Source organism: Diceros bicornis, unplaced genomic scaffold (genome assembly GCF_020826845.1).
Source record: "Diceros bicornis minor isolate mBicDic1 unplaced genomic scaffold, mDicBic1.mat.cur scaffold_194_ctg1, whole genome shotgun sequence".
Taxonomy (NCBI): Eukaryota; Metazoa; Chordata; class Mammalia; order Perissodactyla; family Rhinocerotidae; genus Diceros; species Diceros bicornis.
In genome coordinates, this window is record NW_026691085.1 from 725762 (window position 1) to 736238 (window position 10477).

Genomic DNA, 10477 nt, shown 5'->3' on the forward strand with positions numbered 1-10477 from the left:
GGAAGGGGCCTGGCCCAGGTGCCAGGTTCGGCTGGTCGGCCAGCCTCCTTTGGAGAAAGCAGGCAAGCCGAGCCAGGCTTGCAGTGGCCCTGGCGTGACACCTGCCACCTCAGGCAGAGGGCCTCCCGCGTGCCCTCCATGGCGGGTTTCTCCCCGGAGCCGTGGCCTGGGCACTAGGAAGGCCGGGCCTCCCCGACTCCCGGGAGGAGGGGCTAGCCCAGTTGCGCCCTGGCCCCCAAACCCTCTGGTGCCATCTGCCTGTCTCGGCACTTCTGACTCCACAGAGCCTTTCCTACATCTGGGCTGCCTGCCGTGGCAAAGTGCAGGCGTGGGGTGAGGCCATGGCTTTGTCTTTCCAGGAAAAAATGAGCCCCTGGCCGAAGCAGCAGGCCCCGGCAGAGCCTTGAGCTTGAAGCCCAGTAGGTCTGTGGCCCTCAGGGCCAGAGCCATGCTTTCAAGGCAGGGAAGCGGCCTGCAAGCTGAGTGGGAGTGGGGGAGGGGAGGGAGACAGCTGAAGCCGAGTCCAGAAGGGCGGCGATGGAAGAGCTGCAGCTGGGTCAGAGCCTGGAGGGAGGGCGGGGACTTCACTGAGGACCCCCCCGCCCCCCGAGGCCAGCCCTAGGCCCCGGCGGTCGCGCATGCGCCCTTGGCCTGTGCGGTGTGTGGGGGGTTGAACCCAAGCCCGCAGGGCTCCCGGAGCGGCCAGAGAAAGAAGGGCCCATGGAGAGGTAGGCGAGGTGGGCAGGGGGCGCCACCTTACTCTCCTCAGCTCCCTGAGGGAGAGAGAGAGAGACAGAGACAGAGAGAGAGAGATCCCTGACCTCTGAGTCTCTGCCTCCACCGCTGGCTGGTGCCAACTCACGCGCCATCCCACTTCCAGCCATCACCCCCACGCCTGCCCCGGGGCCAGCCCCACCACAGAGAGGCCGGTGGGTTCCTGCTCACCTCTGTGCCGTCCCTTCCCGACCTGACCCCAGTGCAGGGGATAAGCTTCAGACAAGTCTTTCCATGTCCCTCTGCATGACAATAGACTTCCTCCCCTCTCCCATTCCACAGGCCCACCCACCCGGGACATCCACCTTTGTCATTAGCTCAGGAGAGGATGCAAGATGAGAATCTCTGCTATTGTGTGGGGAGACTCAGTTTCCCGGGTTTCCCCCATGGACACATGTTCTTCAGCTGGGTCTGATTTTCTCCAGACAAGCTGTCTTGGGAAGGATTTGGCCAGCCCTAAGAACCTGAAGGGAAAGGGCGGAGGGGGGTTGTCTCTCTGCCCCCGACAGCCCCGAGCTGGGTCGGTCCCTCAGACCTGGCCAGGGGCAGCCCATCCCCCGGCGCCCTTCCCCGGGGCATCCAAGGGCAGGCTCGGCGCCAGCCCCACCCCGCTCGCCACTGCCCGACCATCGTCCTCCCTCGGGGGGCCTGGGCAGGACAGGGACCCGGCTGTGGGAGGCCTCCAGATCTCAGGCCTGGCACACCGTTTAGCAGGCTGCTTCCTCCTCTGACGGGGGCCCAGCACACGCCCCAGGAGACTTGGCAGCCGCCCCCAGGGCTCTAGCCTCTGGAACTCGTCCCCTTGGAAGGGGCCTGGCCCAGGTGCCAGGTTCGGCTGGTCGGCCAGCCTCCTTTGGAGAAAGCAGGCAAGCCGAGCCAGGCTTGCAGTGGCCCTGGCGTGACACCTGCCACCTCAGGCAGAGGGCCTCCCGCGTGCCCTCCATGGCGGGTTTCTCCCCGGAGCCGTGGCCTGGGCACTAGGAAGGCCGGGCCTCCCCGACTCCCGGGAGGAGGGGCTAGCCCAGTTGCGCCCTGGCCCCCAAACCCTCTGGTGCCATCTGCCTGTCTCGGCACTTCTGACTCCACAGAGCCTTTCCTACATCTGGGCTGCCTGCCGTGGCAAAGTGCAGGCGTGGGGTGAGGCCATGGCTTTGTCTTTCCAGGAAAAAATGAGCCCCTGGCCGAAGCAGCAGGCCCCGGCAGAGCCTTGAGCTTGAAGCCCAGTAGGTCTGTGGCCCTCAGGGCCAGAGCCATGCTTTCAAGGCAGGGAAGCGGCCTGCAAGCTGAGTGGGAGTGGGGGAGGGGAGGGAGACAGCTGAAGCCGAGTCCAGAAGGGCGGCGATGGAAGAGCTGCAGCTGGGTCAGAGCCTGGAGGGAGGGCGGGGACTTCACTGAGGACCCCCCCGCCCCCCGAGGCCAGCCCTAGGCCCCGGCGGTCGCGCATGCGCCCTTGGCCTGTGCGGTGTGTGGGGGGTTGAACCCAAGCCCGCAGGGCTCACGGAGCGGCCAGAGAAAGAAGGGCCCATGGAGAGGTAGGCGAGGTGGGCAGGGGGCGCCACCTTACTCTCCTCAGCTCCCTGAGGGAGAGAGAGAGAGACAGAGACAGAGAGAGAGAGATCCCTGACCTCTGAGTCTCTGCCTCCACCGCTGGCTGGTGCCAACTCACGCGCCATCCCACTTCCAGCCATCACCCCCACGCCTGCCCCGGGGCCAGCCCCACCACAGAGAGGCCGGTGGGTTCCTGCTCACCTCTGTGCCGTCCCTTCCCGACCTGACCCCAGTGCAGGGGATAAGCTTCAGACAAGTCTTTCCATGTCCCTCTGCATGACAATAGACTTCCTCCCCTCTCCCATTCCACAGGCCCACCCACCCGGGACATCCACCTTTGTCATTAGCTCAGGAGAGGATGCAAGATGAGAATCTCTGCTATTGTGTGGGGAGACTCAGTTTCCCGGGTTTCCCCCATGGACACATGTTCTTCAGCTGGGTCTGATTTTCTCCAGACAAGCTGTCTTGGGAAGGATTTGGCCAGCCCTAAGAACCTGAAGGGAAAGGGCGGAGGGGGGTTGTCTCTCTGCCCCCGACAGCCCCGAGCTGGGTCGGTCCCTCAGACCTGGCCAGGGGCAGCCCATCCCCCGGCGCCCTTCCCCGGGGCATCCAAGGGCAGGCTCGGCGCCAGCCCCACCCCGCTCGCCACTGCCCGACCATCGTCCTCCCTCGGGGGGCCTGGGCAGGACAGGGACCCGGCTGTGGGAGGCCTCCAGATCTCAGGCCTGGCACACCGTTTAGCAGGCTGCTTCCTCCTCTGACGGGGGCCCAGCACACGCCCTAGGAGACTTGGCAGCCGCCCCCAGGGCTCTAGCCTCTGGAACTCGTCCCCTTGGAAGGGGCCTGGCCCAGGTGCCAGGTTCGGCTGGTCGGCCAGCCTCCTTTGGAGAAAGCAGGCAAGCCGAGCCAGGCTTGCAGTGGCCCTGGCGTGACACCTGCCACCTCAGGCAGAGGGCCTCCCGCGTGCCCTCCATGGCGGGTTTCTCCCCGGAGCCGTGGCCTGGGCACTAGGAAGGCCGGGCCTCCCCGACTCCCGGGAGGAGGGGCTAGCCCAGTTGCGCCCTGGCCCCCAAACCCTCTGGTGCCATCTGCCTGTCTCGGCACTTCTGACTCCACAGAGCCTTTCCTACATCTGGGCTGCCTGCCGTGGCAAAGTGCAGGCGTGGGGTGAGGCCATGGCTTTGTCTTTCCAGGAAAAAATGAGCCCCTGGCCGAAGCAGCAGGCCCAGGCAGAGCCTTGAGCTTGAAGCCCAGTAGGTCTGTGGCCCTCAGGGCCAGAGCCATGCTTTCAAGGCAGGGAAGCGGCCTGCAAGCTGAGTGGGAGTGGGGGAGGGGAGGGAGACAGCTGAAGCCGAGTCCAGAAGGGCGGCGATGGAAGAGCTGCAGCTGGGTCAGAGCCTGGAGGGAGGGCGGGGCCTTCACTGAGGACCCCCCCCCCCCCAGGCCAGCCCTAGGCCCCGGCGGTCGCGCATGCGCCCTTGGCCTGTGCGGTGTGTGGGGGGTTGAACCCAAGCCCGCAGGGCTCCCGGAGCGGCCAGAGAAAGAAGGGCCCATGGAGAGGTAGGCGAGGTGGGCAGGGGGCGCCACCTTACTCTGCTCAGCTCCCTGAGGGAGAGAGAGAGAGACAGAGACAGAGAGAGAGATCCCTGACCTCTGAGTCTCTGCCTCCACCGCTGGCTGGTGCCAACTCACGCGCCATCCCACTTCCAGCCATCACCCCCACGCCTGCCCCGGGGCCAGCCCCACCACAGAGAGGCCGGTTGGTTCCTGCTCACCTCTGTGCCGTCCCTTCCCGACCTGACCCCAGTGCAGGGGATAAGCTTCAGACAAGTCTTTCCATGTCCCTCTGCATGACAATAGACTTCCTCCCCTCTCCCATTCCACAGGCCCACCCGGGACATCCACCTTTGTCATTAGCTCAGGAGAGGATGCAAGATGAGAATCTCTGCTATTGTGTGGGGAGACTCAGTTTCCCGGGTTTCCCCCACGGACACATGTTCTTCAGCTGGGTCTGATTTTCTCCAGACAAGCTGTCTTGGGAAGGATTTGGCCAGCCCTAAGAACCTGAAGGGAAAGGGCGGAGGGGGGTTCTCTCTCTGCCCCCGACAGCCCCGAGCTGGGTCGGTCCCTCAGACCTGGCCAGGGGCAGCCCATCCCCCGGCGCCCTTCCCCGGGGCATCCAAGGGCAGGCTCGGCGCCAGCCCCACCCCGCTCGCCACTGCCCGACCATCGTCCTCCCTCGGGGGGCCTGGGCAGGACAGGGACCCGGCTGTGGGAGGCCTCCAGATCTCAGGCCTGGCACACCGTTTAGCAGGCTGCTTCCTCCTCTGACGGGGGCCCAGCACACGCCCCAGGAGACTTGGCAGCCGCCCCCAGGGCTCTATCCTCTGGAACTCGTCCCCTTGGAAGGGGCCTGGCCCAGGTGCCAGGTTCGGCTGGTCGGCCAGCCTCCTTTGGAGAAAGCAGGCAAGCCGAGCCAGGCTTGCAGTGGCCCTGGCGTGACACCTGCCACCTCAGGCAGAGGGCCTCCCGCGTGCCCTCCATGGCGGGTTTCTCCCCGGAGCCGTGGCCTGGGCACTAGGAAGGCCGGGCCTCCCCGACTCCCGGGAGGAGGGGCTAGCCCAGTTGCGCCCTGGCCCCCAAACCCTCTGGTGCCATCTGCCTGTCTCGGCACTTCTGACTCCACAGAGCCTTTCCTACATCTGGGCTGCCTGCCGTGGCAAAGTGCAGGCGTGGGGTGAGGCCATGGCTTTGTCTTTCCAGGAAAAAATGAGCCCCTGGCCGAAGCAGCAGGCCCAGGCAGAGCCTTGAGCTTGAAGCCCAGTAGGTCTGTGGCCCTCAGGGCCAGAGCCATGCTTTCAAGGCAGGGAAGCGGCCTGCAAGCTGAGTGGGAGTGGGGGAGGGGAGGGAGACAGCTGAAGCCGAGTCCAGAAGGGCGGCGATGGAAGAGCTGCAGCTGGGTCAGAGCCTGGAGGGAGGGCGGGGACTTCACTGAGGACCCCCCCGCCCCCCGAGGCCAGCCCTAGGCCCCGGCGGTCGCGCATGCGCCCTTGGCCTGTGCGGTGTGTGGGGGGTTGAACCCAAGCCCGCAGGGCTCCCGGAGCGGCCAGAGAAAGAAGGGCCCATGGAGAGGTAGGCGAGGTGGGCAGGGGGCGCCACCTTACTCTCCTCAGCTCCCTGAGGGAGAGAGAGAGAGACAGAGACAGAGAGAGAGAGATCCCTGACCTCTGAGTCTCTGCCTCCACCGCTGGCTGGTGCCAACTCACGCGCCATCCCACTTCCAGCCATCACCCCCACGCCTGCCCCGGGGCCAGCCCCACCACAGAGAGGCCGGTGGGTTCCTGCTCACCTCTGTGCCGTCCCTTCCCGACCTGACCCCAGTGCAGGGGATAAGCTTCAGACAAGTCTTTCCATGTCCCTCTGCATGACAATAGACTTCCTCCCCTCTCCCATTCCACAGGCCCACCCACCCGGGACATCCACCTTTGTCATTAGCTCAGGAGAGGATGCAAGATGAGAATCTCTGCTATTGTGTGGGGAGACTCAGTTTCCCGGGTTTCCCCCATGGACACATGTTCTTCAGCTGGGTCTGATTTTCTCCAGACAAGCTGTCTTGGGAAGGATTTGGCCAGCCCTAAGAACCTGAAGGGAAAGGGCGGAGGGGGGTTGTCTCTCTGCCCCCGACAGCCCCGAGCTGGGTCGGTCCCTCAGACCTGGCCAGGGGCAGCCCATCCCCCGGCGCCCTTCCCCGGGGCATCCAAGGGCAGGCTCGGCGCCAGCCCCACCCCGCTCGCCACTGCCCGACCATCGTCCTCCCTCGGGGGGCCTGGGCAGGACAGGGACCCGGCTGTGGGAGGCCTCCAGATCTCAGGCCTGCCACACCGTTTACCAGGCTGCTTCCTCCTCTGACGGGGGCCCAGCACACGCCCCAGGAGACTTGGCAGCCGCCCCCAGGGCTCTAGCCTCTGGAACTCGTCCCCTTGGAAGGGGCCTGGCCCAGGTGCCAGGTTCGGCTGGTCGGCCAGCCTCCTTTGGAGAAAGCAGGCAAGCCGAGCCAGGCTTGCAGTGGCCCTGGCGTGACACCTGCCACCTCAGGCAGAGGGCCTCCCGCGTGCCCTCCATGGCGGGTTTCTCCCCGGAGCCGTGGCCTGGGCACTAGGAAGGCCGGGCCTCCCCGACTCCCGGGAGGAGGGGCTAGCCCAGTTGCGCCCTGGCCCCCAAACCCTCTGGTGCCATCTGCCTGTCTCGGCACTTCTGACTCCACAGAGCCTTTCCTACATCTGGGCTGCCTGCCGTGGCAAAGTGCAGGCGTGGGGTGAGGCCATGGCTTTGTCTTTCCAGGAAAAAATGAGCCCCTGGCCGAAGCAGCAGGCCCAGGCAGAGCCTTGAGCTTGAAGCCCAGTAGGTCTGTGGCCCTCAGGGCCAGAGCCATGCTTTCAAGGCAGGGAAGCGGCCTGCAAGCTGAGTGGGAGTGGGGGAGGGGAGGGAGACAGCTGAAGCCGAGTCCAGAAGGGCGGCGATGGAAGAGCTGCAGCTGGGTCAGAGCCTGGAGGGAGGGCGGGGACTTCACTGAGGACCCCCCCGCCCCCCGAGGCCAGCCCTAGGCCCCGGCGGTCGCGCATGCGCCCTTGGCCTGTGCGGTGTGTGGGGGGTTGAACCCAAGCCCGCAGGGCTCCCGGAGCGGCCAGAGAAAGAAGGGCCCATGGAGAGGTAGGCGAGGTGGGCAGGGGGCGCCACCTTACTCTCCTCAGCTCCCTGAGGGAGAGAGAGAGAGACAGAGACAGAGAGAGAGAGATCCCTGACCTCTGAGTCTCTGCCTCCACCGCTGGCTGGTGCCAACTCACGCGCCATCCCACTTCCAGCCATCACCCCCACGCCTGCCCCGGGGCCAGCCCCACCACAGAGAGGCCGGTGGGTTCCTGCTCACCTCTGTGCCGTCCCTTCCCGACCTGACCCCAGTGCAGGGGATAAGCTTCAGACAAGTCTTTCCATGTCCCTCTGCATGACAATAGACTTCCTCCCCTCTCCCATTCCACAGGCCCACCCACCCGGGACATCCACCTTTGTCATTAGCTCAGGAGAGGATGCAAGATGAGAATCTCTGCTATTGTGTGGGGAGACTCAGTTTCCCGGGTTTCCCCCATGGACACATGTTCTTCAGCTGGGTCTGATTTTCTCCAGACAAGCTGTCTTGGGAAGGATTTGGCCAGCCCTAAGAACCTGAAGGGAAAGGGCGGAGGGGGGTTGTCTCTCTGCCCCCGACAGCCCCGAGCTGGGTCGGTCCCTCAGACCTGGCCAGGGGCAGCCCATCCCCCGGCGCCCTTCCCCGGGGCATCCAAGGGCAGGCTCGGCGCCAGCCCCACCCCGCTCGCCACTGCCCGACCATCGTCCTCCCTCGGGGGGCCTGGGCAGGACAGGGACCCGGCTGTGGGAGGCCTCCAGATCTCAGGCCTGGCACACCGTTTACCAGGCTGCTTCCTCCTCTGACGGGGGCCCAGCACACGCCCCAGGAGACTTGGCAGCCGCCCCCAGGGCTCTAGCCTCTGGAACTCGTCCCCTTGGAAGGGGCCTGGCCCAGGTGCCAGGTTCGGCTGGTCGGCCAGCCTCCTTTGGAGAAAGCAGGCAAGCCGAGCCAGGCTTGCAGTGGCCCTGGCGTGACACCTGCCACCTCAGGCAGAGGGCCTCCCGCGTGCCCTCCATGGCGGGTTTCTCCCCGGAGCCGTGGCCTGGGCACTAGGAAGGCCGGGCCTCCCCGACTCCCGGGAGGAGGGGCTAGCCCAGTTGCGCCCTGGCCCCCAAACCCTCTGGTGCCATCTGCCTGTCTCGGCACTTCTGACTCCACAGAGCCTTTCCTACATCTGGGCTGCCTGCCGTGGCAAAGTGCAGGCGTGGGGTGAGGCCATGGCTTTGTCTTTCCAGGAAAAAATGAGCCCCTGGCCGAAGCAGCAGGCCCAGGCAGAGCCTTGAGCTTGAAGCCCAGTAGGTCTGTGGCCCTCAGGGCCAGAGCCATGCTTTCAAGGCAGGGAAGCGGCCTGCAAGCTGAGTGGGAGTGGGGGAGGGGAGGGAGACAGCTGAAGCCGAGTCCAGAAGGGCGGCGATGGAAGAGCTGCAGCTGGGTCAGAGCCTGGAGGGAGGGCGGGGACTTCACTGAGGACCCCCCCGCCCCCCGAGGCCAGCCCTAGGCCCCGGCGGTCGCGCATGCGCCCTTGGCCTGTGCGGTGTGTGGGGGGTTGAACCCAAGCCCGCAGGGCTCCCGGAGCGGCCAGAGAAAGAAGGGCCCATGGAGAGGTAGGCGAGGTGGGCAGGGGGCGCCACCTTACTCTCCTCAGCTCCCTGAGGGAGAGAGAGAGAGACAGAGACAGAGAGAGAGAGATCCCTGACCTCTGAGTCTCTGCCTCCACCGCTGGCTGGTGCCAACTCACGCGCCATCCCACTTCCAGCCATCACCCCCACGCCTGCCCCGGGGCCAGCCCCACCACAGAGAGGCCGGTGGGTTCCTGCTCACCTCTGTGCCGGGGCCAGCCCCACCACAGAGAGGCCGGTGGGTTCCTGCTCACCTCTGTGCCGTCCCTTCCCGACCTGACCCCAGTGCAGGGGATAAGCTTCAGACAAGTCTTTCCATGTCCCTCTGCATGACAATAGACTTCCTCCCCTCTCCCATTCCACAGGCCCACCCACCCGGGACATCCACCTTTGTCATTAGCTCAGGAGAGGATGCAAGATGAGAATCTCTGCTATTGTGTGGGGAGACTCAGTTTCCCGGGTTTCCCCCATGGACACATGTTCTTCAGCTGGGTCTGATTTTCTCCAGACAAGCTGTCTTGGGAAGGATTTGGCCAGCCCTAAGAACCTGAAGGGAAAGGGCGGAGGGGGGTTCTCTCTCTGCCCCCGACAGCCCCGAGCTGGGTCGGTCCCTCAGACCTGGCCAGGGGCAGCCCATCCCCCGGCGCCCTTCCCCGGGGCATCCAAGGGCAGGCTCGGCGCCAGCCCCACCCCGCTCGCCACTGCCCGACCATCGTCCTCCCTCGGGGGGCCTGGGCAGGACAGGGACCCGGCTGTGGGAGGCCTCCAGATCTCAGGCCTGGCACACCGTTTAGCAGGCTGCTTCCTCCTCTGACGGGGGCCCAGCACACGCCCCAGGAGACTTGGCAGCCGCCCCCAGGGCTCTAGCCTCTGGAACTCGTCCCCTTGGAAGGGGCCTGGCCCAGGTGCCAGGTTCGGCTGGTCGGCCAGCCTCCTTTGGAGAAAGCAGGCAAGCCGAGCCAGGCTTGCAGTGGCCCTGGCGTGACACCTGCCACCTCAGGCAGAGGGCCTCCCGCGTGCCCTCCATGGCGGGTTTCTCCCCGGAGCCGTGGCCTGGGCACTAGGAAGGCCGGGCCTCCCCGACTCCCGGGAGGAGGGGCTAGCCCAGTTGCGCCCTGGCCCCCAAACCCTCTGGTGCCATCTGCCTGTCTCGGCACTTCTGACTCCACAGAGCCTTTCCTACATCTGGGCTGCCTGCCGTGGCAAAGTGCAGGCGTGGGGTGAGGCCATGGCTTTGTCTTTCCAGGAAAAAATGAGCCCCTGGCCGAAGCAGCAGGCCCAGGCAGAGCCTTGAGCTTGAAGCCCAGTAGGTCTGTGGCCCTCAGGGCCAGAGCCATGCTTTCAAGGCAGGGAAGCGGCCTGCAAGCTGAGTGGGAGTGGGGGAGGGGAGGGAGACAGCTGAAGCCGAGTCCAGAAGGGCGGCGATGGAAGAGCTGCAGCTGGGTCAGAGCCTGGAGGGAGGGCGGGGACTTCACTGAGGACCCCCCCGCCCCCCGAGGCCAGCCCTAGGCCCCGGCGGTCGCGCATGCGCCCTTGGCCTGTGCGGTGTGTGGGGGGTTGAACCCAAGCCCGCAGGGCTCCCGGAGCGGCCAGAGAAAGAAGGGCCCATGGAGAGGTAGGCGAGGTGGGCAGGGGGCGCCACCTTACTCTCCTCAGCTCCCTGAGGGAGAGAGAGAGAGACAGAGACAGAGAGAGAGAGATCCCTGACCTCTGAGTCTCTGCCTCCACCGCTGGCTGGTGCCAACTCACGCGCCATCCCACTTCCAGCCATCACCCCCACGCCTGCCCCGGGGCCAGCCCCACCACAGAGAGGCCGGTGGGTTCCTGCTCACCTCTGTGCCGTCCCTTCCCG